The 24,995-nt window shown below is 41.2% G+C and overlaps 1 pseudogene; it reads left to right on the top strand.

The window, feature by feature from the left end:
* The first annotated feature begins 4,732 nt into the window (after positions 1 to 4,732).
* LOC123484150 lies at positions 4,733 to 24,648 on the top strand (annotated as a pseudogene).
* Positions 24,649 to 24,995: the final 347 nt, after the last annotated feature.

Raw genomic sequence — 24,995 nt, 5'->3', positions numbered from 1 at the left:
GTTGCTGTCTACCTCAATTCCCCCTGCCGCTGTTTAGTGTTGACATTTGCATGCGTGTGTGTCCCCGGCTGTGTCTGTGAGTCACTGTCTGTGTGCGTGTTTGTCTATGTGTTCTGTATTCGTGTCTCCACTGCATCATGTGCCAATGAGGCTGCCTTTTTTAGTCTAGGCCGACTGGCACACACCCCTCCCTCTCTCTCTCTCTCTCTCTCTCTCTCTCTCTCTCTCTCCTCTCTCTCTCTCTCTCTCTCTCTCTCTCTCTCTCTCTCTCTCTCTCTCTCTCTCTCTCTCTCTCTCTCTCTCTCTCTCTCTCTCTCTCTCTCTCTCTCTCTCTCTCTCTCTCTCTCTCTCTCTCTCTCTCTCTCTCTCTCTCCTTTTTTTTTTCCTCTTTTTCCCCAGTTTGCCTTTACTTAATCTTTCAATATCTCCCTGTCTTTCCCATGTCCTAATCCCTGTCTCACTCTTCCCTGCTCCCACCTTTCTTTTTCCCTACATTTATCTCCACCTTCCTGTCTCTCTCGCTGCCTAGCTGCAGTATCACAATATGTAAATTATACACACACACACTGCCGCTCTTTATCCTGTTATCTTCCGCCCCGTTGGTTGCCGAGCTGACCCACCCGGCTGTTCCTGTTTCGTTGGTTTGCTCTTCAAGATGCCAGCCAATCCGCTCCCTACTCTTACTGACCTGCTGCATCCTTTCCCAGGATCCTTTGCCCGCTCTTCTGCAGTGAGCCTAACTTGAGGGGGGAGGGGGGAGGGATGGGGGAGGGGGGGGGGGGGGGTGGGATGGGTGGGAGGGGGGGGGTGAGTGAAAAGGGGGTATGGGGTGAGGTGGGAGGAGCGGAAGGGGTGAGGGGAAAAAGGAAACACATAAGGGGAAGGAGGGGGGGATTAGAGATTGATTGGCTACGTCAACTTCCACACTGTGGCTTCGCAATTCACTCTCTCACTCTACTCTCTCCTCTGATATTTCAAATCTGCTTTTCCAGATTAGCAGCTCTTTAAGCAGATCGTAATTTCTCTGCTACCTGGACGGAGCTTTTAGAGGGCAGAAGCATCGCTCTTTCCTCTGATACTCGCATCGTACTCCTACGGCCGTGGTGGGTAGATGGCACGGTGGCACAGTCTTATGTTGGCACCCAGTAGCACTGGGTGGGTGACAGTGTCACTTACTATAACTTAAGTGGTACCCTGTTGATTGCTTCACAATGCTGTACTTAGTTTTGACAGATTTTAGAGTGATTCATCATAGTTCTTATTTCATATATACGTCTGTATATGCTGATATATTTTTGTTCATTGATTTGATAGATTCATAATAGGCATTTTCAAATAGGGTCAATATTTTAACAAATATATGTTTTATCATATAAATTTCACTCAGCCTTCTCTGATTTCAAATCATTTTACATCTTTATCAAATCTACCTTTGTCATCTGTCATCTGTGATATTTTGCCTATGACACTCTTAGAAGCAATATTGATGATTAATCAAGCAGGATTTATTTAGTTCCATTTCAAGCTGCCTTACATAAAATTATGTAATGCCCTCTTTGTATACAGGTTTTGTATGTGTTCTGTCTTTGTTTGGTGTTGTCTTTCTGTGTCCTTTGTCTGTTGTGTCTGAGTCTTGTTGTCCTTATTGTGTCTGTGCTGTGTCTGTGTCTGAAAAGGGATTTGTGGAACAGTTTCATAATCACTTCCATCTTTCATGCGCACAAATCCACCTGGCGATGTTTCATGAATTGATCAATCGGGGAAGGAGCTGATTGTGGTTAATCAAATCATCTATTTGATTGACAGCTTTTGTTATGCTGGGTTTATGTTTGCATGTACTGGTTGATTTTTCTATCTAAAAAATTGTATCAACAGTATCTGTCTTCTATTAGATTCCTTGGGTATTGATGTTATGATATGCATCAGCTACGCCCCCAAAATTTCCTCTCTAACCTGGTTCAAGCATTCATTCTTTTACCCTAAAGCACTGTCTTGTTATTAGTTTACCCATTCATTTTAACTATAAGGTTCTCTCTTTCTTTTTATTGAGTTTATGTGTCATAATCATAGTGTATCTCAATACACCATAACCATATTGTCATCCTCTTTAAGGTCACCCAGTCCCCCACATGTGGATAGTTAACCCTTAGTTGATCCAGGAAATGAAAAAGGACTGTTAATGACATCACACCAAAAGCTTTCCAGATAAAATCTAGCTTGATTTGACCTCAAATTGCTTCTTTTTTCTCAATCCACCCACTAAAACCCACTAACTTCAGGAAAATTATTAAATATTGTAGCTTAGATAAGCTGCACAACTTCTAATACTTACTTCTGCTGTGCACTGTTAGTCACATTTAATTTAACCAATGTTAAACCAAAGTGAGGGACTACCTCTTCTCCATCCCGTTAGCTATGTAGGTCTTCTTTTTCCTGTCAAAAGCTATTTTCTGGCCCATACTGTCCAACATCAACGGGGGGGGGGTCTCCCTCGGGCCTTTTTCTCAAGCGGCAGGCGTCCTGTTTCTCTTGCCTGTCTTAAATACAACCTGAACCTATCTATCTACCACATCTTTCTCACACTAAGAAGTCCACCCTGGCCTTGATGTTGTTGACCGACTGACCAAATTTGAACCTATCATGACACGTTTCACAAGACTGGATCACATACTGATTTACAGTCTACACTACATAAAGAAAAGGTACAGTATATCTTGTGCTGTACTGAACTATATTCTTCTATTATTCCCATATCAACTGTATATATTCACACCGTGTTAGAGGATCCCTAATCTGACCTTGTTTTTGCCTTGTATTAAAGTATATTTACTTTACCTTTCCTATGTCACACCCAACTCTGTCCTCAGTGCTCACTGCTTAAGCTGCACTAATATCTGTACATGCACTGCTTTGCTTTCACTTTATCAAATTTTTATCCTTTCTGAACATCCCCTAGCATAGCACTAACCATAACAAAAGCTTAGCTGCATGAAATAGCAACTCTCCTCAAATCTATTTAAGATCATCCAGACTCCCATCTCTCTTAAACCCGAGCCCCAACTTGAGTTCTTGATCCTGGGTAGGGATGCCAGATGGCCAGCCTAGCCTCGGGCTCCTGGAAAGTTTCTGCTTTGAGGGGTACTATAGGGGGCCAAGGCCCCAAAACCACAGTGGATGTTTTTTATTTCTCTTTTTCGGGGCCGTTCTTCCCTTCTGTGGCTAGTATCCTGCCAATCTTTCTCGTTGTTGGCTCTATTGTTGCTATTCAGCCTGGTGCCACGACCTGAACCTACCTCCTACCTGTCTCTTTTCCCCCTACCAGCCATTCATGTTCGCCTGTCCCAAATCTGTTGGTGCTTTTTTGGCATGGTAATGACCATAGTAGTTGGCAAGGTGCACAAATGTCTGACCACCCTGATCCTCTTTCCCCAAGCAGCCAAAGCCACAGTGTATGTGTCTCATTTGAAATTACTGTGATTTACCAAAATGCTAAAAAGGCTAACACACTTGAGTGGATTTCATTTGGATGTTGTGATTGTGAATCTCTTCTTTTTATGTAAGTCATTAGTACACTTAACTTCTTCTTGGTCTTATTCCTGTGTTTGAGGGGTGATTTATTTTATAGACTGTTGATGACTACTACTAAGCATTACAATATCATAATACCATTGTGTTGATGTTATGTCCTTAGCTTTTATAGCCATAAGCCATATTGTGAAATATTATGTAAATAATACATTAATACTTACCCTCTGCTGTTTATATACATATGTATGTGACTTGTTTTTTTTCTAACATTCAACTTCACCACAGATTTGACCACCTGACCCACTGGCTGGTAGGGGAGAAAAAGACTGAGTCAGTCTCGGTCTTGCACCAGCTGATGCAACAGTGCCAACACACTGGGGACCAAGCAATCTGCTATCCAAGGAACCTCCCAAAGATGAAGAATAAAAATCTGTGTTTTGAGACCTGTTGTCAGTCCCCCTCAAAGTAAACTTTCTCCCCACTCCATCTGTCATCTCTACCCAGGATCTCAAGGCCATCACTGTTAAATACCACCACTCCTTAGAGGCTGCTGCTGCCTTTATCCCACTTTAAGAAATGACACTATCACTTTAATAATTTCCTTGCTTACTCATCTCATATTATATACCTTAATTCTATAATATTCTACTTATCTTCTCATACCACTCTTCATTGCTTGTCCATTATTATATATTCTTAATTCCATTCCTTACTTATTTGTGTTATTGTTTGTTGTGATTTTATTATTATCACTGTCGGAGCTAAAGCACAAGCATTTCAGCTACACCCGCAAAACATCTGCTAAACACGTGAGATGTGACAAATAACATTTGATTTGATTTGAAGCGATTCAGCCTGCTGACAGAACTTGATTTGTGTGTTTGTTTGTGTGTTTGGCATTTCCTGTCTCTGTGAGGGGGCAGGATGGGGGGAAGAAAGCAGCTGACGTGTGTCTCTCCTTTTACCTTTATCTCTCTTTCCAGTGATTGTGTTCTGTTTTTCTCTTTGTCCGTGTGTGTCGCATGCATATTTAAATAACAACATTTTACACTTTTTATGTGTGTGCATACCTCCCAACCCACTTCCCTCTATGTCCGTCTTCCCATGGGCATCCAGTGCGTATGTGTGTAACCCCTCTAACCCCCTCTCTCTGTCTCTCTCTGTGGTGCAGGGTGGGGGGGGGGACTTTATACCGAGTATTAGGATGGCCAGTGAAGGATCCATAGCATCCCCAGCCCTGTGGTGCACAGATCGAGCAAAGCAGTTCCTGATCTGCAGCATATGCCTGTACACAACCCCAAAGTGCTCCCTGCCTCCATACCTTCTGTGAGAGTGTGTGTGTCGTTCCTGCCTGTCTGTCTGCCTGCCTGCCTGTCTGCCTGCCTGTCTCTCTCTCTTTTTGTTCTATATGTCCAGTTTGGGAGAGTTGTGAGCTTGAGTTGTCTTTGAGAATGAGATTTATCGGTTGTCAAGCGTGTGAATATTTCTGCCAATTAAGGGTATAGAAAGTGATGCTTGCTCATACATCATACCTTGATTTATACCTATAATTAAAAAAGTGTCTTTCCTTTTGTCATGGACAGGAACTCCGCTAATATAAAACTAAATACTGTAGCTTCACAAAATGTCTTTATTTTCTTACTACATTTGGTCTGTCGTGTCACCCTCCTAGACTAGCTGTCTTTGTCCTTGAGAGAAGAAGGGGAGCTCAGTGCCTGTCTCTGCGTTCTGTATAGCTTCATCTACGTACATTACTCAATTAGATTCTGATATGCTGTTGTCGCGAAGAATTGCTTTCTTTTCGCTCATTTTCTCTCTCTATCGTTCTCTTTCGCATTCTCTCTCTCTCTCTTCTCCTTCTGTCTCTTTGTCTCTGATTGTCTCTCCCCATCCTCTTTTTCCTCACTCTGTCCCTCCATCTTTCAGTCTAATCTCTCTCTGTTCATTTCGACTCAGTATGATGCAGGCAACTTTTAATCTAATTACTTTGATATAAGATTTCATTTTTGGGCAGTGGTGTAAAGTACTTATAAACTTTAAATACTATTAATAGTTTTTGCGTATCTTACTTTACTTTACTATTTTTTTTTACTACTTTTATTTTACTTCACTACATTCCTAAAAAAAAAATCATTACTTTTTACTCCATACATTTTCCCTGACACCCAATACTCCTTAATTTTAATGCTTGGCGGTACAGGAAAATGTCCAGTTCCCCCTTACAGTATTAAGAAACATCCTGGTCATCCCTACGGCCTCTGATCTGGCTACTCACTAAACACAAGTGTTGGAGTGTGCCCCTGCTATCATAAACATTTTTTTTAAACATAAAAAATGGTGCTGTCTGGTTTGCTTAATATAAATTTGAAATGATTTATACTTTTACTTTTGATACGTAAGTATATTTTGTAATTACATTAACTTTTGATTCTTAAGTATATTTAAAACCAAATACTTTTCAACTTTTACTCAAGTAGTATTTTACTGGGTGACTTTCAGTTTTACTTGAGTCATTTTCTATTTATCTTTACTTTTACTCATTGGTACTTTACTTGCGTACTTTTTCCACCTTGTTGGGCTTTTTGATTGATTTAGGTTTTTTTCTTCCATTTTATTCTCAGTGTTACTGATACCATCATCATTAATTAATCAGGAATTCAGCAGTTAATTAATTAATTAATTATTAATTATGACTGTCTCTTGAAAATTGTGTATGAGCTGGATTGGTTTAATTCTTTTTATTTGTTTTATATATTTTGTTCAACTTAAAAATAATATTTTATGTTCTTCTCCATTATCATCTATTTGCAACCATTCATAGGCTATCTAGGGCTAGGCTGTGTGACTGTGAATCCCACCCCCTTCATACAATGTGTTATATCACTCACTATATTATAAGGTCAGTGTTGTTGGTGTATGGTGAAATAACCCAATGTGTGCATACTACAACATTTGATTTTTGTGTTTTAGTCTTAAATCCATGATTATTGAAAACCCCTTTTCTGAAATAGAATATATATCCGAGACTAGAGTCATAATTACGTAATATGATATACATTATGCCTGTTTGTGCATCCCAAAATGTCAACCTATTCCCTATTTAGCACTACTGCTTTGACCGGGCCCATAGGTGCCATTTTGGGAGGCAGGCATGTAGCCTATATTTTCTGTGAAACATACATATACCTGCTAGGTATTAGGGCTGTGGTGTATTCTAGTCTAAAACACTGTAGGTAAATCCACATCTACGTTTAACTCTCCCTCCTCTCCTCTGTCCAGGTGTCTGCAAACTACATCCCCCCCCACACCTGACTGTGTCCCCGTGTTCCCCAACTCCATCTCACTGCGGCGCTGCCGACACTTCTTCATCACCAACCTGATACGTTGCAGCCCCCCTTCGACACCGCACCACGCCCGTGTTGAACCATCAACTCTGTGGCCGCGACAACCCGCTCTCCTGCCCCAACCCGTTTTTAACGACAACACTCAATCGCCCCCACCCACACCATAATTTTCCGTCCATCGTGTCCATATAACGCTATTGATATGAGTTCTACCATTGGTCACCTTGTATAAATTACAGTGATGTCGGTGTGATATCATTCATTTAAGTCTGCATGTTTCACTCGTTTTCCGTCATTCACTCTCTCTTGCACTCTTGCTCTCTTTTGCTCTCTCGCCGCTCTCTCGTCACCATAGCAACGTTTATTTTTATGGGCTACTGAGCAGGGCACTACCACACTGTACTCACTCCTAAGTGGGGATAATGATTCTTCAAAGTTTCTCAGGGTGATTTTTGCATATTTTATTATTGTTTTTTATTTTTTTTTTAGGGAATATGTTGGGTTAGTGATTTCGACAGTATTTTGTCCATTCATGACATACTTTTTCTGGGAGTATGTTTAGTGCAGTGCTTCTCAATTATTTTCTGTTACGCCTTCCCTAGAAGAAGTAAAGCATTTCCGCGCCCCCAACTCTCCCATCACTGTAAAATATATAATTTGTCTATAAAATTGTTACAATACACCTCTGCATAACTTTATCTTATTAACATTAAAAAAAATTATCAATTTACAATAATTTTAATTTAACATTTTTAGTCTTAACAGAAAATACTTAAAGTGCATCAATTTGCCTGAAATTTAAAAAAAAATAATACAATTTTTTGACCATTTGTACTGAAAAATAAAAAATATAATCAATAAATAATAATACATTCAAATTATCAAAAAAGCAACATTAACTCAGACACAATATATAAACACTTTACCTATAAAACAATTTGTGCTGATAAAAAAAAAAAAGGAAGTCAGGATTAATTGCCTACAATGACACTTTTGCAGTGCACACTTTTCGACGGGGTTTGAAGCATGATATCTGCAACTCTCAGCTCCTCTCAATGTTTAGCTGGACCTGTACTTGGTCTTCAGTGCAGCAACAGCAGAGAAGCCAGTCTCAAAAATAAGATGTTGCAAAAGGAAGGAAAGAATGCCCATGCCCTCTGCCCTAAGAGTGGATGCCTGCCTCTCTACACTCCAGCCAAATTCACTCCAGTGTCTGTGATTAACCTCATTCTCAATGTGGTCATGTCATATCATACTGGTCCTCCTCTGCAAGCTGTTAAACCGTTGAGCTGTCTTAATGATCTCTCACCCCAGTCATATTGAACTGTTTTCAGGGAAGTACTTTCCAAAAAAATCCCATCAGTGATGAAATATGCTCCTTAATATATAATCACTGAGGTGCATCATATCATATGTCCACAAATTCCTTGCAGGTTCTCGAATGAATCAGTATTTCCTTCATCAAGTCGCCTGCCCCACATTGCAAGCTTTGAGTGAAAGAATCTTGTCTGTACCTGAGGAGGTGTTTATCTTTCCCTTAAGCTGTAGATGTAGTTGTCAATCACTTTCAAATTATCACTCAGTTAGGCCAGCTTTGCCAGGAAGTTCTCATCACTAATTTCTCTGCGAGGTCATACTTGTGCTCCAGCTCCAAAACATTTCTTATCTGCTCTCTGACTCAAAAACTCAACATTTTTACACCACCTTGCTTCACTGTGAAACAGCACAGCTTGATGTTCACTCCAATCTCCTCACAGATAGCAGAGAAGACTCTTGTTTTTGGTTAATCTCTGGTCTTTATAAGATTACTACACCTACAATGTCAGTCATAACCTCACTTAATTCAGAGGAAAGGTGCCTTATGCCAGTGCTTCTCTGTGTATAACACAGTGTGTCCACTCAGCATTAGGTAGGCCTTCTTGATGTGGAAGTCCTTACTTCTCATCCCTGCCATGGTCTGTGCACCATCACTGCAAACACCAATGCAGTTTCTCCCCACTTTAGCCCATTCTCAGTCAGGAAGCAGTTCAGCATTTTGAATAGCTCTTCAGCTGTGGCTCTGTCTCTGACATATTTACAAAAAAAGTAGATCCTCCCACACTGGGTGTTTGTCATGTCCACTACATAGCGATAAACAAACAGTCTTTGTTGCTGTCAGTTGTTCCTTCATCAACTGTAAGCCCAGACGCGTTTATCTTTGAGTTTATCTACTAGCTGTTCTTTTATGTTACAATTCATTTATCGTCTGGCACAGTGTCATTACGAGGTGTTTTTATTGCACGCTTGCTCATCCAGCTGACACCATATTCTAATGCTAGCTATCAGCTCCTCTCTATGGTGTTTTTTTTGCACTTAGCCACCTTATATGATGCTAACAGTGCTGTGGTTTACTGAAGTAGCATTCACAAAGCGGGACGATTGTTGTCAATATTCAGCAGAGATTTCTCTGAAAAACTCAAGCGGCTTATCAGCGTGATTGGGGTTAATGTCTTTAAGTACGCCTTAATTTATTTGGCTTCATCTTCCTCTCCAACATCTTTAACACCTAAACATCGGTCTTTCTCGTCTCCCCTGTCACAGTAACCAAGCGCTACATGCTCATATTTCCTCGTCTTAGCTTCCGGGTCGTTTGTCTCATTATCTCAGTCTCTCTCCGCCTTTCTTTTCATCCCTGTTAAATATTTTTCCATGAGTGTCTCTTAAGGGTTTGTTATCTGCACTTCATATCTCCTGCTCTGTGCTGTGTGCTCTTCTTCGGTGCAAAAAAACCCTATCCTCGCAAAAAAAGCCACTATTTGGAAGACTGGGTTAGTGCTTTCCACACCTGCACAGTATCATTTGCAATCATGTCAGGGAAAAGGGGGGGAAATTTCTCATACCATTTCTAGGCGTTACTTTTAAACTCTTGCTTTAACTCTTGCCTAGGTGATGGAGTTCTACTGCCCGCCCCGTGTGAGACAGCCATGTGCCAGGATGTCCGAGGCGCCAAACCCCCTGCACCCCACTGTGCCCCTCAAAATGTGGTCGAACAGCACAAGGCCTCGCTGCAGACCAGCTTGAGCGCCATCAAAAACCGGTAGGGTTCAATACATACCCTCTGTGGTACATTTATTAACTTATTTACAACCAAGGAGAAAGCAAATTCCAACCAAAATAACCATTTAATAATAATTATACATCCCATCGCACACTGACACTCAAAAAAAAAATAATGTCCCAACACACACCCCTGGGGAAAGTGGTTAAAAGCCATCTTTAGGTTGTATTTGTACACAGAATACATAAATATGTTCTTCCCCCCAATTTGTACTAGTGTATAGATTTTTCCTATTAACTCAAAGTCATCATCTACCTATTTTGACCTTAGGCTATGTATATTATCAGAGAGCAACCTACGCATTATCCCTATGCCCATTAGTTTAGGACAATGCTCCATTCTACAAAAGTGATTTAGTCACAGTCACCTAATTTTGACCTAAGACTGATCCTCTCCCTCCCTTCCTTCAGGCTACCTGAAATCGCTCGGCCCTGCAGGTGCTGTTATCTCACACTACTCAGAAGAGCTCCATCGAGGGGACATCCCACCACGTGTCGCGCTGCAGAAACCCTGACTCCCAAAGTGTCCTCCCCATGGAGCTGATCACTTCTGCCTCGCAGAAGGTGAAACCCCCAACATTTTGGTTGAGTGGGTTTATAACCTTTTTCTATGGGTTTCTGATTGTTTCATCAATCTGTTTGTGCACACTGAACAATATATAATTGGCTGGTCAATGAAGTAAATAATATATGATTAACAGATAAGGAAAGACATTTCTAAACATGGGCATATTTCAAAACCAATAATGACGCATTATACTCAGATGTAACAAAAAATACTGAAAATAGATTCTTCCCAATCTGAAAACCAAACTTTCTATTCCAATGCTTTCCAAAACAATCTATCTCTAAAGAGATTTGTTTTGTTTAATCTCAATTAAAATATAATAAATTCCTCAGTTCTACTTTCCCACACGCAGCAGAGGCTCTGTTTCTGCTTTGCGTGCCAGTTATGGCTCAGCTGTGGATCAGGCAAACGTTCTCTGATAAATTATTAAATAAAACATGGATTGGTAGGGCTGGAGGGGGAGAACAACTGCCAGGGCAGGGAGCGCCCCCCACCTGCAGCCCACTACCAATCACCCAGGCTGCCTACGCGCCCTCCCCTTAGGGGAGCAGAGACACCATCACATGGGAATATTCACCAGCATGGCTAGAGCAGACAGAGTGCTGCACAAAGGAGGGAGACTTTTCTCTGTACTCTCCCTTTTTATGGGTGTGACTGTGCATATTACTCTTTCTTATGGCTTTGTTTTTTGTCTATCTACTTTTGGTTTATTTAGGCTTTGAGGGTGCTGAGCTGTTTCATGTTTAAAGGGAGCGTGAGTCTTGAAAGCAGAGAGGGGTTGATACAGTGGGAGTGTACAGTGGTGTAGGTTTCCACGTCTCACTCTGATGTCCTGTATCTCCTCTGTGCGTCCTCTTTCTATATATATAATATCTTTGTGTTAGTCTTTCAGAGGTTGATTCTTATACAGTATGACTGCAAGGGTTGATGTAGATAGTGGTGGAGAAATTAGTTTTGGTTGGGGGACTTTGATAGCTCAATGGCTGCTCTTGTTGTCGAAGGGGGGGAGTGTAATCCAATGCAGGTGAGTGTGTGTGTGTGTGTGTGAGATGTTGTGCATGTGCGTGCTGCTCTGTTTACCCTTACAATTTTGTGCTGTGGTGTCACTGTTAACTAGTGATTTATGTTAATCAACACGCTACAGTATGCCTATACCAGTTATGTTCAAAATCCCTTAACTTCGTCTGCAATGATTTTTTTCTAAAATGGATTCAATAAATAAAAATCCTCATCAATCTGCACACAATACCCCATAATGACAAAGCGTAAACAGATTTAGAAATCTTTTCGTAAAAAATAAAAACTATTTACATATATTCAACTTTTTACTCATTGACCCATACATCCTGTTTCCATTGATCATCCTTGAGGTATTTCTACAACCCGAGTTAATCCACCTGTGGTAAATTCAAATGATTGGAAATGATTTGGAAAAATCACCTGTCTATATAAGTCCCACTGTTACGTGCATGTCAGAGCAAAAACCAAGCCATGAGGTGGTTTCCTAGAGCTCGAGACGTTGTGTCGAGGCACAGATCTGGGGATTACCAAAAAATACTGAGCATTGATCCCCAAAACACAGTGGCCTCCCATCATTCTCAAATGGAGGGTTTGGTACCCCCAAACTCTTCCTATCGCCCGCCAACTGAACAATTGGGGAGGGCCTTCGTCGGGGTCCAATGTCACTGACAAGAGCTCCAGAGTTCCTCTGTGGAATGGAAACCTTCCAGAAGGACAACCATCTCTGCAGCTAGCTCCACCAATCAGGCCTTTATGGTGATGCCAGCCGCCACTCCTCATAAACACACGCCCTAGTTTGCCAAAGAACCTAACTCTCAACCTAGAAACAAGATTCTCAATGTCAGGTGAAACCAAAGATTAACCTTTGGCCTGAATCAGCTCACGTCTGGAGAAACCTGGCACCATCCTCGGTGGCGCATGGTGGTGGCAGCATCATGTCTGTGGGGTTTTTTTCCGGCAGGTGCTGAATATCGATCGGGGAAAGATATACAAAGAGAGATTGATAAAACCTGTTCCAACCTCAGGACCCTCAGACTGGGAGGCCGAAGGGTTCCACCTTCCAGCAGGACAACACCCTAAGCACACAGCCAAGACAACGCAGATTGGCTTTGGGACAAGTCTCTCAATGTCCTTGAGTGGGCCCTGCCACCGCTTGCCTCAGCGTCTCTGGAGAGACCTTAAAATAACTGTGCAGCACACTCCCCTTCCAAGCCTGACCAGATTGAGGATCTGCAGAGAAGAATGGGAGAAACTCTCCAGAAACAGGTGTACCAAGCTTGTGGCGATCATACCCGCTGTAATCGCTGCCAAAGGTGCTTCAACAAGAGTACTGAGTAGGGGTCTAATACTTATGTAATTATATTTCTGTTTGTTTTTATACATTTGCAAACATTTCCAAAAACATGTTTTTATCATTATGGGTATTGTGTTAGATTCAAAAAAAACTAATTTAATCCATTTTGAATAGGCTGTAATGCGTAACAAATTGGAAAGTTCAAGGGTCTAATCTTTCCGATGTACTGTATTTGTATGTGTTTGTGTGCGCACATTTGTTATGTGATGTGTTATCAATACAGATGTTTACAGATGTTTTATTTTACATTGACAGATTGTGTGTGCGTGCGTGTATCCGTCGTGTGTCCGTGTGTGCGTACAATGACAGATTGTATATGTGTGTGTGCAGCCCGTGTGTGTGTGTTGTGATCAGCGCCTCACAGATGTTTGTATCTACATTAACACGATCATATCATCCCACTGCATCTCCATTCCCCCCCCCCACCTACACCCCTCTCTCCCTCTCTACTTCCCGCCCCATCACTCTTTTCCCCTCTCTACAATGTGTTTCTCCCGGTGCTCCAAGCCCAGCTGGACACACATTACTCCAGGAGCCAAGATAAGCATCAACAGTACTCATCTTTACCGAGCAGGCACTGAGCCACGCACTGAGGCCGGTCCCTGCTGTCAAGACTAGTGCTCAGGCTCGATGCAAGAAGCTCCCCCTCCAGCCCGGGAGAGCACCAGCTGACTTTCTGGTGGAGACTGAGGGCATCAAGAGTCCATCTACAACCTGGGTACTATATTACCACGACCCGTGGCGGCTCCGAGGCGTGTCCACGGCAGACCTGAGGCAGTGCGTGTCGGGCCTCTTCACCTCTGTCACCATCACGACGACAGGATGGTGAGCTGTTAATGGGACACACGTGCCACTCCGCTAGTGTGGCGAGATGCTGGACAAAAGACAGACTACAGTATCTAGCGCCGAAGGGTATTTGCGCTTTCGTTCTCTGTTCGACCAGCATATTAAAGGTATCCCTTTAAGATCAAGCACAAAGTCGGCGGATGTGTCGCCCAGTAATCAGCCTAAAAAGGTTGAAGTCGCCGGGGGCTAGCCACGTCAAGCAGAAGGCCATCAAGAGGCCAGCCAGTATGTACAGCACAGGGAAGAGGAAAGAGGGCCCCATCTTATTTTCAGGATCTTATGTTGCTTTATCATTGGTGTTTTAAGGATTTAAAGGGAAGGTTCAACTAACATCATTTCAAAGGGGACAGTTCATCTAAACATATAAATGGACAGTTCACCTAATACATAATTATATTTTGTAGTATTGCACGTATACCAAAATTCTACTTTTTCAATACTAAACATGAACAAAAAACCTGCACACTGCTCTTGCTATATCACTGCTCTTTAATAAGCTTACGTATCGGTCTCAAGCCTTCTCAGAGTTTTTTTTATTAGCACCTTAATAACATCTTCACCCACATCTGTTCCATGCATCAAAATGGGGTTGGAGTCGAGGGAAAATAATTGTTACCAAATATAACATGTGATTTCATATATTCGAATAAATATTACATAACTATTAACAGTCTTAAGCCACAATGGACTCACCCACCAAGCAAAGTTTCCATTAATCATTAGAGTACAGCACAAGAAAAATTCTCAGATAATCTGAAATGGGGGCATTCATTCATGTTCACATTTATAACACATAACATACATAGCACTTCATCCATTGGCCTTTAGGAAATAATGTCTGGAGGGTAAAATCAAAAACATTCTCTTTTGCTCAGAGTATTATTTATACTACCTCCCTGTCTGATATCTAAACTTTCTCTATGCCACAAAATCTAAGTAATTCATGTTTTCTGGTCATTAAAATTGTGTTTAACGATTTGGGCTCAACTAGCAAATGTATAGGGATAGTTCACCTAATACATTTTATGTTGTGTGTTCACGGTATCGACTTCTGTACTTTTTCGATACTAAACATAATCTTTCTTAATTTTGGTTACTTTCTTCTTCTGTCAAAAATGTGTCTCACGATCCACTCTATCACTCGATTCCCCTTATGCGTGCGGCGCGCACCTCTTCCATTACTCATTGCTAGCCTGCACACTGGGAGTCTGACTGCATCATGTTAGCTCCCCACTCTGCACAGAAGTTAACACACTTGAATAATGCGAAACGGCATGTCGAAATGTTTAAACTTTAATTAGTGTTTCGCAAAACATGTCCAAACAGGCTAAACACTTTACAATGCAGAAATCCTTAGCGTCAAAGCTTTAATAATAAAATAATACCGTATTGGTCCAATATAAACACCCTGATATACGTTTTCAACACAAACATTTAAAAAAGAAGGAAGCAAGATTTGCGAACTAGATTTGCAAACAAAGAACTTCATTTTTATTTTAAATAACAATATTAAAAACCACAGTGAATTAAACACAAAAAGGCAAACTATGTACAGTATGATTCAAAATTAATATCAAGCAATAATAAAGCAACATTTTTTAAATAACAGAGAAAATACAGGCCACACATTAACTAAACATAAAAAGAATTGGCAAACTGCTCCTCCGATGTCTCTCTATCCTCCGTCCTCTGCCCGCTGTGTTCGCTCTCGCTGTCATCGCTCCCCAGTGTTCCACTTCCACCGGCTCCTCCCAAACCACGTCGTCCTCGCTGCCGTCCAATGCATTTGAGATGCAACATTTTTTAAAGCCATCGATGATGCTCTGTGAGGGAATAGCATCCCATGCATGCAGGATCCATTCACACATTAGACTTCTCTCGAAGTCTGACGGCAGGCGGTGGGCAAACTCGTTCTCCGTCTAAGTGACAGTCCATTACGCCGCATCATCCTACACACCAGCCGAGGCTGGCTTTAAATCCAGTGATGTTGCCAGCTCTCTGGCGATTTCCAGGGCCTTAACCTGGATACGAAGCTCTGTAATGGGCATTCCCTCACTTCTTTTTCCCCTGACATATTCAAAACCCTCCGGTCAGCCTCAATGAAACACCGCTTTGAACCACAAGGATTTACTCCTACTGTTAGCATCTTTTAACGTTGTTTTTCTGCTCCCATCCTTCCTCAGTACCATGTCTTGCGTTGATACTCTCTTATTACAAACCATTATTTTGAAATTGCATCCCATCCTCCGCTGTTGTTTATTGACCTGCCTTTTACCCTTCTCTAAATGGTCACAGCCTGTCTTTCCATCTTTAAACACCGGTAACGGGCTGGTTGTTAAAACGCCTCTTCCCTCCGTCCAACTAATTCGCCATCTGTGCCCGCAAATGCTTATTACATTTTAGGAGCGCCAAGAAGAAAAACTGCGCTCTGAATACTAACCCCAATATAAACACCCACTTTTTTACTATTTCGAGGAAAAAAGCCTTATATTCCCAATCTATTAATAATAATATGCCATTTCTTTTATCCAAAGCGACTTAGTCATGCGTGCATACATTTTTGTGTATGGGTGGTCCCGGGGATCGAACCCACTACTGGCTAACTTTCCTTGCTAGCTTACAGCTGAAGCTAACATCATTTTACTACCATAGTACTTTGTTTGTGATTTAATATGCAAACTATAGCGCAAAATGTGCTGATTTCAAAGCTGATTGCCACCAAAAACTTTATTCATTCACTTAATCGGTCTCCTATTGAATATGCATTCACCTGTATTGTGATAGGCCTAAGCTACATTTACATTTTAGTAATTTAACAGATGCTTTTATCCAGAGCGACTTACAGCAGTGAATGCATACATTTTCGTACTGGTCCCCGTGGAATCGAACCCCACAACCCTGGCGTTGCAAGCGCCATGCTCTACCAACTGAACCACACGGGACCAAACTGTTATTTACCCAGTTTATCAATAGAGATTTACCATTCAAATAAATTGTTACCATTTATGTTATGTAGTTAGATTGGTAAAAACAAAGTCAAATATAGATATTTATGATTCAACATTTTGATGTAAAAAAACAAAACTCTAAAGATGCCAAACGATTGAACAGAGCAGTAGCTGAGTTTATCTGTCTGGATCAAGTGCCATTCTGTGACTTTGGCTAATATAACCTTTTTTGCTGTGGTATCATTTTGGTGTCGAGTATCGTGATGGTATTGAGTATCATGATACTAAACCTAGTATTGGTATCGAAGTCAAAATTCTAGTATCATGACAACACTAATATGTTATGAGTTACTAGTCAGAGTTATCATGGGTGGAATTGGAAAAAGGTCACTCCGGGAACTGACCATTGTAAGAATAATACAGTTCGTCAAAATGTTTTCACTTAATAAACTCTTAATCTACACTCATATGATGAATAAGCATTACGGGGAATTTGGCGCTTGTTTATTTCATGCCTTCCAGGTACAAAGGGAAGAAACAAGGGGAATTCACCAATCTACAGGGTGTGGCTGCCTCCTCAGTAGGAAAGGTGTTGATAGCAGACAGCAATAACCAGTGTGTTCAGGTAAGGGAACTGGAGAATGTCATCTCTAGCTATATATCATAGATCATTAATTAAACCCATGTCGTTGGGCGTGACTTAAGACCATGGCTGAATCCCAAAAGCACCCTATTTCTAAGTGCACTACTTTTGACCAAGGCCTGTTGAGCTAATGCTCAGGCATTACTATTACTGTTAGAGCTAACAGAGGTCTCAAGGCAAGGTTACTCGTCACACAAATGTAGTTCGACCAACTACCTCACTAAAAACATTTGCCTTCAAAAGGTAACTAGCAGTCATATAATGGATTACAATAATAGATTGCGTTTACATAACACTTTTCACTAGTTCTCGAAATGGTTAACACTGTACAGTAGAATGTCTTATATTCCATGATACCAGTTGTTCAGGGTAGGATCAACAAGCACATTATGCTTCTTCTTCTCTTGGCCTGAGGGAAATAGCGAGGGAATTGTGGGATGCTGGTGGGCTGAGCACAATGACTCATCATCGCTATTGAACATAATTAGCTTTGTCTTCTCCATGGAGACCAACCATCAGCTATCCATCCTCCCTTTAATGCATTTGAGTTGAAAAGGGCTGAGAATATGTTCAATCAAATGAACATACAAGCACTTGTGTTTTTGTAGATTTACTTTGTTGATCTGTGGATTTACATGGCTTGAATACCAGATGTTTTTATTTATTTATTTACCACAGCACACATTTATTTTTCGTGATCACATCATTTGTTATTTCATGTAATACAAGTTAGGCATGATAAAATACTTTTCTACTGTAGTTAGACTCTTTCATCCTAATATTTAAAACATTTACATAAGAGTGGTAGTTGGTATCTAGCTCAGCGCTGTTCAATTCTGGACCTGGAGAGCCAAAACATTTTTTTTCTACCTGGTAGTTAATCGCACTCACCTGGTGTCCCAGGTCTGAATTAGTCCCTGAATGGAAGGAGAGGATGAAAAACTGAAGTGTTTTGGCCCTCCAGGACCGGAATTGAACAGCCCTGCGTCTAGCTCATATCTCTGAAGTCGTTCTGCCTTGACTTAGTCACAGTGGTATCTTTTGACTGTGAGTTCTCACCAGAGCTCTTTGAGGTGTGTCTGAAGAGATTGTCTGAAGAATATTCTTCTGATATAGACTGGATGAAAACAAGACTCGGTTAAGAGCTCTGACTGCTCAGATGTTTTGTATTGATTTGCTGTATATCATGGTGCTTTTGCAAATGTGAAAATATGGCAAAGATACCAACTGTAAATTGGCATCAGGACAGTAACAATTCCAGTTCAATAATTGAAAAGTGTCATTTATTTATCATATCAAAGAGGATTTTCAAATCATTTCCTTAAAGGACTGAATAAAAAAAGAGCCCTGACTATCCATTGATTACGTTTTTTATATTTCAAAGCATTTTGACAATCAGACCATCTTCAGTCATGTGATTCGGCCCTGTGTTTCTTTCGCAGATCTTCTCTAACGACGGTCTGTTCAAGAGTCGCTTTGGGGTGCGGGGACGGTCTCCAGGGCAACTGCAGCGGCCCACAGGAGTGGCGGTCCACCCAACGGTGACATCATCATAGCCGACTATGACAACAAGTGGGTTAGCATCTTCTCCAGCGATGGAAAGTTCAAGGTGAGTTAACGTTTATACAATGCCGTCATTTATCCTGGAATCCCCACTAGATATCGCTCTGTTCCACTTTACTGATTCAGTCGTCCAATCCTCGTCTGACCTCCTTCATTGAAATCGTTTGTGCTGCTTTCTAGCCGCCCCCAATTGTCGGCCCGAGTGCCTCTCCAGTTGGAGCAGGTCCAGACTTCATCATTGAAGTGAAAATATATTGAAATGGAGGGCTATTCAGTTTGGATTCCAGTCTGTTCTGTCATATCAACTAATAGCTGCTGTCAGAATTTCTTTATCCTAAGTGATGCTTTGCATGGCTGATGCTCACTGATAATGGATAACTCAATGTGGGTATGCTTTCTGACTTGATTAGTCTTTTTCTACCCAGCAGCACCTGAAAAATAAGGTCCCATGCCACTATGAGACTTTGACGTTAGCCTGAATTGAAACATTAACTTGAGATAACCTGTTTGTTATTTCTTTATATAAAATACCCAACAGAAATACTGGGGTATTATCCACTGTCCTTCCTGACTGTCCCTCTATCTCCCCCCAGAATAAGATTGGCTCGGGCAAGCTGATGGGCCCCAAAGGCGTGTCGGTAGACAGGAATGGCCACGTCATAATCGTGGACAACAAGGCGTGCTGCGTCTTCATCTTTCAGCCCAACGGCAAGCTGGTCACCAAGTTTGGTAACCGCGGAAAGCTTGGCGACCCGGCAGTTTGCAGGTACACTCAATGGTAATGGTGTTGCACTCCCCTCTCCGCTCCCACTCTTTTGCTCCCACCACCTGCATGCGGAATGAGGACTCCCCCAGGCGAGTGACCTTTAGGACGTGACCGTGACCTTTGACCTTTCGAGCTATAACATTTTATTGTATTTTTATCCTGCATGCTCTTCCTACTGTGTCGAGCCCATTGCTTTTGTCAGTCGTGTGTGTGTGTGTGTGTTTCTCCATTCAATTCAATGTTTCAATTTTCAGTTAGCCCAACCTTATCTTAAAGGGGCAATCAGCAGTTGCTACATCCACTTTTGGACTTATAAATTAATTATATGTACCCATTCATTCTTGAAGAATATGAGCTTACTTCAACTGACATACCCCAATAGAACCCAAAATATAGCTTGTTTTACTCCAATGTTTGTAAACAAAGTAACGTAAACAAACACTGTATAGCCTCAAAACATGATTAAAACCATCATGAGGGAAACCCTACAATATTACATTTGTCTAAGTGGTGAGAGCACTCAGGAGCAGGCAGTGTTGAAAAGTAATCTTTAGACATGTTGTACTTTTCTTACATATCGTTTTGTAAATGACTAAAATAAGCAGACAACAAGAAAATTGTTGGAAAAGGTGGCGTTTTTTGCTGTGAGCCAATGGGGTAACCTAGGTAACCACAGGTTGTTTTCCCCACAGGCTATTTACATGTAAATAAATAAACAAATAAATAAAATGTGAAAACAGTAAAAATTAAAAGATTTAAAAAAACACAGTAGGCCTAAGCGTACACATAAATAGCGAATAACCTGTCAAAAACAACCATTTGTACAGCAGGACTCTCCAGTGGGGGAGAGTGGGGTAAATTGAGCCATTTTTATATTCATCATCACTCTGTCAAGGGAAATATAGTATTCTTTCTAACAAAAATATCTACATACACTACCGGTCAGAAGTTTTAGAACACCTACTCATTCAAGGGTTTTTCTTTATTTGTACTATTTTCTACATTGTAGAAAAGCTGTCATCAAGGCAAAGGGGTGGCTATTTGAAGAATCTCAAATCTCAAATATATTTTGATTTGTTTAACACTTTTTGGGGTTACTACATGATTCCATATGTGTTATTTCATAGTTTTGATGTGTTCACTATTATTCTACAATGTAGAAAATAGTCAAATTAAAGAAAAACCCTTGAATGATTAAGTGTTCTAAAACTTTTGACCTGTAGTTTATATTTCGGGATGTTGTGTATCCCTGGAAATAACGAGAATTAATGTAAACACTACAGTTTTGAAAACATAGCTTGTCCAAAAAAAGTGGTCTCTTGGCACAACTTGTTGAGCTGCGGGACAGGGTAAGTTAAGCCGCCTACAATTTTCTGTACTGAATGAAATATTACAATTACCTTTTTAAAACCACGTCTCTTTATTTCCCAAACACAATCCAACACAATTACGATCGCGTTTTTGTCAAAATGTTTTTATAGAAAATTGGGACCTAACTTGCTTACCACTTTTTCCATATGGTTTCTTCCTTCACAGACTCCATGAAATGATGACCCTTCTTAAATATTTGGTCAAATTATTAATTTTGTGTATGGTTTCCTAGAAACAAGGGTGGCTCAATTTACCCCTTTGGCTCAACTTACCCCACTCTTCCCTATAGCTTTCCTTTCCTTCATTTTAAAATGAATTTATGATTACATTGTTTAATATGATATTTGGTTACAGTTTAACAGAATAAAATACATACAGTGGAATCAGTTTCTACATGTGTTTTGGCAGGCGTGTTTTGTAGGTCTTTTCATAAACATATCACATCAAATGTACATTGTTTTAAATCAAGCCATTTGTCTTTATTAGTTTTATTACATTTACATGTAGGCTGTGGTACATGGCAGCTTAAAGCTGAATTATGTACACAGCACATAAAAGTAATTAAACAAGAAACAAAAACAGTAAATCAGGAAGTCAGCATGGGAGCTGAAGCTGTTTGTCTTGGTAGTATCAGACAATGGCTTAAGTGGTGGAAGGCAGCGTCACAGGAATATGGGTCAGGATCAGACAGGTCCGGAGCCGTTTAACAGTGCACCTCGATGTCCCCGGCGTCCGCGGCCGTCCGTAGCCGTCCGTAGCATAGCAGCTTGACTTTTGTAGCCATTCCTCCCATACAAACAAGTAGCACCCACTTGGGTGATGTCCCGGCAGCCCGTCGCCAGAAAGTTCACTACTCATCGGTAGTACAGAGTAGGCTATTACAATCCTCAAGCCTCTGCCATCACCGCATAGACATCTCCACTTTCCTTTGTTTCGTTGTTTACATTGCCATAGGGGCAGGGTTAAATGCATGTACTATCTCTCTGTTTGATCCAGGTCCTCACTTTGCAGCAGTCAACCATAACAATGAGATAATTGTTACAGACTTCCATAATCATTCTGTGAAGGTAAGACCATCTCACCAATTACAAATTATTTGTACCCTTGTGAAAAAAGAATGGTGTAACTTTTTTTTTTAAGGATGTGTACCCTTTCTGAAAAAGGGATATAATAATAATAATAATAATAATAATAATAGTAATAATAATAATTTATTCAACTTCTATAGCGCTTTTCATTACAAAAATAATCTCAAATCACTTGAAAAAGCTGTAAAATAGTGTGTACACTTATTAATATGAGATGATTAACGGAGCACCAGTCCAGTATTGGACAAAAATTGTATTCTAAGAAGACCTGGCTTACGAGTTAGTATAGCAATAACTATATAAGACTAACATTTTAACAATAGTAATTATTGGCTTATCTGAAGGAATGAATTATTTTGAGAATCAATTGGACTTCTTTACCAGAATAACATTTCTTTATATAATCAACATGTAATAACACTAATCAAAATATTTACATACATAATGAGAATGATAATGAAAAGATAGGAAATAGATTGGAAGACGAGGTGAAGACCTCGAGATCCTGAACATTAAATTATGTTATACTCAGTCTGTGATCAAAGTCTGTTGTGGCTTCTTGCTGATTCAGGCCGCATGGAGGAGAACAAAGGAAGAAGATGGCTGCGTGTCCTTTCTTGTTGAATTGTCCTTATGCTTGTCGCTCTTCTCTGTTGGCTCCTTGCTTGAGTTGCAGAGGCTGTGCTCTAATTGTCTTCTCCTTCTTTCCTTGAAGACAGTTAGCTTAAGTGTACCGTTCAGGCTACACTAGCTCTTTTAAGTCTTATGTTTTCTTCTGAGACTAAGTCTTCTTCTGAGCCTGTTTAGTGTGTGGGCACTTCCTTCCCAATGTCTGTACTGGTGGCTACTACTTTTCCCCTAAGTTATCAGTTACCAGTTCTGGCCATTAAAGGCAAAGGTCCAGGGCCTATGGTCAGCCTGCTGGAGATGGAGGTCCAGAGTAAAGAGGGTAAAAGATAGGGGAGCAGTACTTTTATAGTCCTGCTAGGTCACATGGTTTCACCCCTAGGTGTCGAGCCATTTGTACGACCCATTGTCTTGGAGATGGAAAAGTATTTTGGGGAGAAAATCTAAAGTTGGTTAAGGTCAATTCCACATTGTGTCCAGCATTGTTCAACATATGACATTCAAACGACACATTGCTACAAAGCAAAACAAACAGTGAATAAAATAAAACAGCTATAGGATAGAGTAGGTCTGCACTATGATTTTCAGACAGTGTTGAAAGTTTTGAGTGTTTCAAGCCTCCAACAGATGGTGCGACAGTCAATATGGAACCACATTGCTTGAGCAGAGGAAGGAGGTCAATGTGGGGAGATGAGTAGGTCCTCCGGAGACTGGCAGGCAGACAGCACAGGTCACTCTCCATTGAAAGCATCTCACTGGCGCCTCGTCCCCCCTGCCGTCTGACTGCGATTTCTCCATAGCCGTTGACTCTCTGGTCTTGTAGTGTAGAACGAGATGTTGTTTTTGAGCTCCCCAGTCTCCATTCACTCAGGATATTATGATGACAGGCCGCTCATAGGAAACCTCCCGACGATGAAGTCGTCACTGCCAGCTCGCCATGCATTAGTCCTCCTCATTGGGTCATGAGACCGCAGAAATAATTTGTAAAAATAGGCAGGGGGTATTCAAATCGAAATACACTAACGTGGTAGCATCGCTAGCTAGTTATCATGAGACGGCTGATTTGCAATGAATTCATGGGCGGGAAACAAATAGACGCAATCCAGATTTAATCTATAAACATTTGGCTATTCAAAACCAAAAATAAAGAAAAAAAGATTCAAATAAAAAAACATGTAGTAATTATTAAATATTTACAAAATGTACAGGAGCTCTCTGCCTAGGCGACCTCTTGGCAACATGGCACCCACCGAACCAAATGATGATGATGATGATGATGATATGTACCTTTTCTTTATATAAAAAGGGATTGTGTACCCTTCTGAAAAAAAGGATGTGTACCTTTCTGCAGGTGTTCCAGCCCTGAGGGGAGTTTCTTCTGAAGTTTGGTTCCAACGGGGAGGGGAACGGCCAGTTCAACGCCCCTACGGGGGTGGCGGTGGACGTCAACGGCAACATCATCGTAGCAGACTGGGGCAATAGCCGAATACAGGTGAGGCCAAAGAGCATGGAAGTGGGAGACATTGTTTTGGTGTTAACTAAACTGTAAATGAAAACATTTTTCTTGTCCTCTAGAATGCTCTTTAAAATATAATTTTATTATCAAATCATTTTGTTAGATTTATTATATTTGTATCTAGAGTAGTCAGTTAAATTTGGAATACCACTACCCCCTCTGTCTCCTCTCTCTCGCGCAGGTGTTTGATGGCAGTGGTTCGTTTCTCTCCTACATCAACACATCGGCAGACCCTCTCTACGGTCCCCAGGGCCTGGCCCTCACCTCCGATGGCCACGTGGTGGTGGCTGACTCTGGGAACCACTGCTTCAAAGTCTACCGTTACCTGCAGTAGCCCTCGCACACTTAGTAGACACACACACACACACACACTTATACGTACACTCACATTCACAGATTCGCACACCACGAAGACTTGCGCACACACACACACACACACCATCCTCAGTACGGAGTAATGGGTGGATTTGCACTCATCCACTAATTCAATCCCGCCATCCATCACCGTGCCATACAGAACCTCTCTCTAACCGTTCACCCTGACATGTGCCTCTGTAGCCTCCTTCATGACCTCTGACCTTTAAGCTTGTCCTCCACTGACCCCCTGGAGTTCACAAGAGAGAAACCCTGTATTTCCCCAGAAACGTTTATTTTCTACTGTCGGCCATGGGGAAGAGGAAGAAAGAAGGAGAATTGGTCATGTGATGTAGGTGGGAG

This window comes from Coregonus clupeaformis, unplaced genomic scaffold (genome assembly GCF_020615455.1).
Source record: "Coregonus clupeaformis isolate EN_2021a unplaced genomic scaffold, ASM2061545v1 scaf0206, whole genome shotgun sequence".
Lineage (NCBI taxonomy): Eukaryota > Metazoa > Chordata > Actinopteri > Salmoniformes > Salmonidae > Coregonus > Coregonus clupeaformis.
This window is presented reverse-complemented; position numbering and strand designations above follow the sequence as displayed.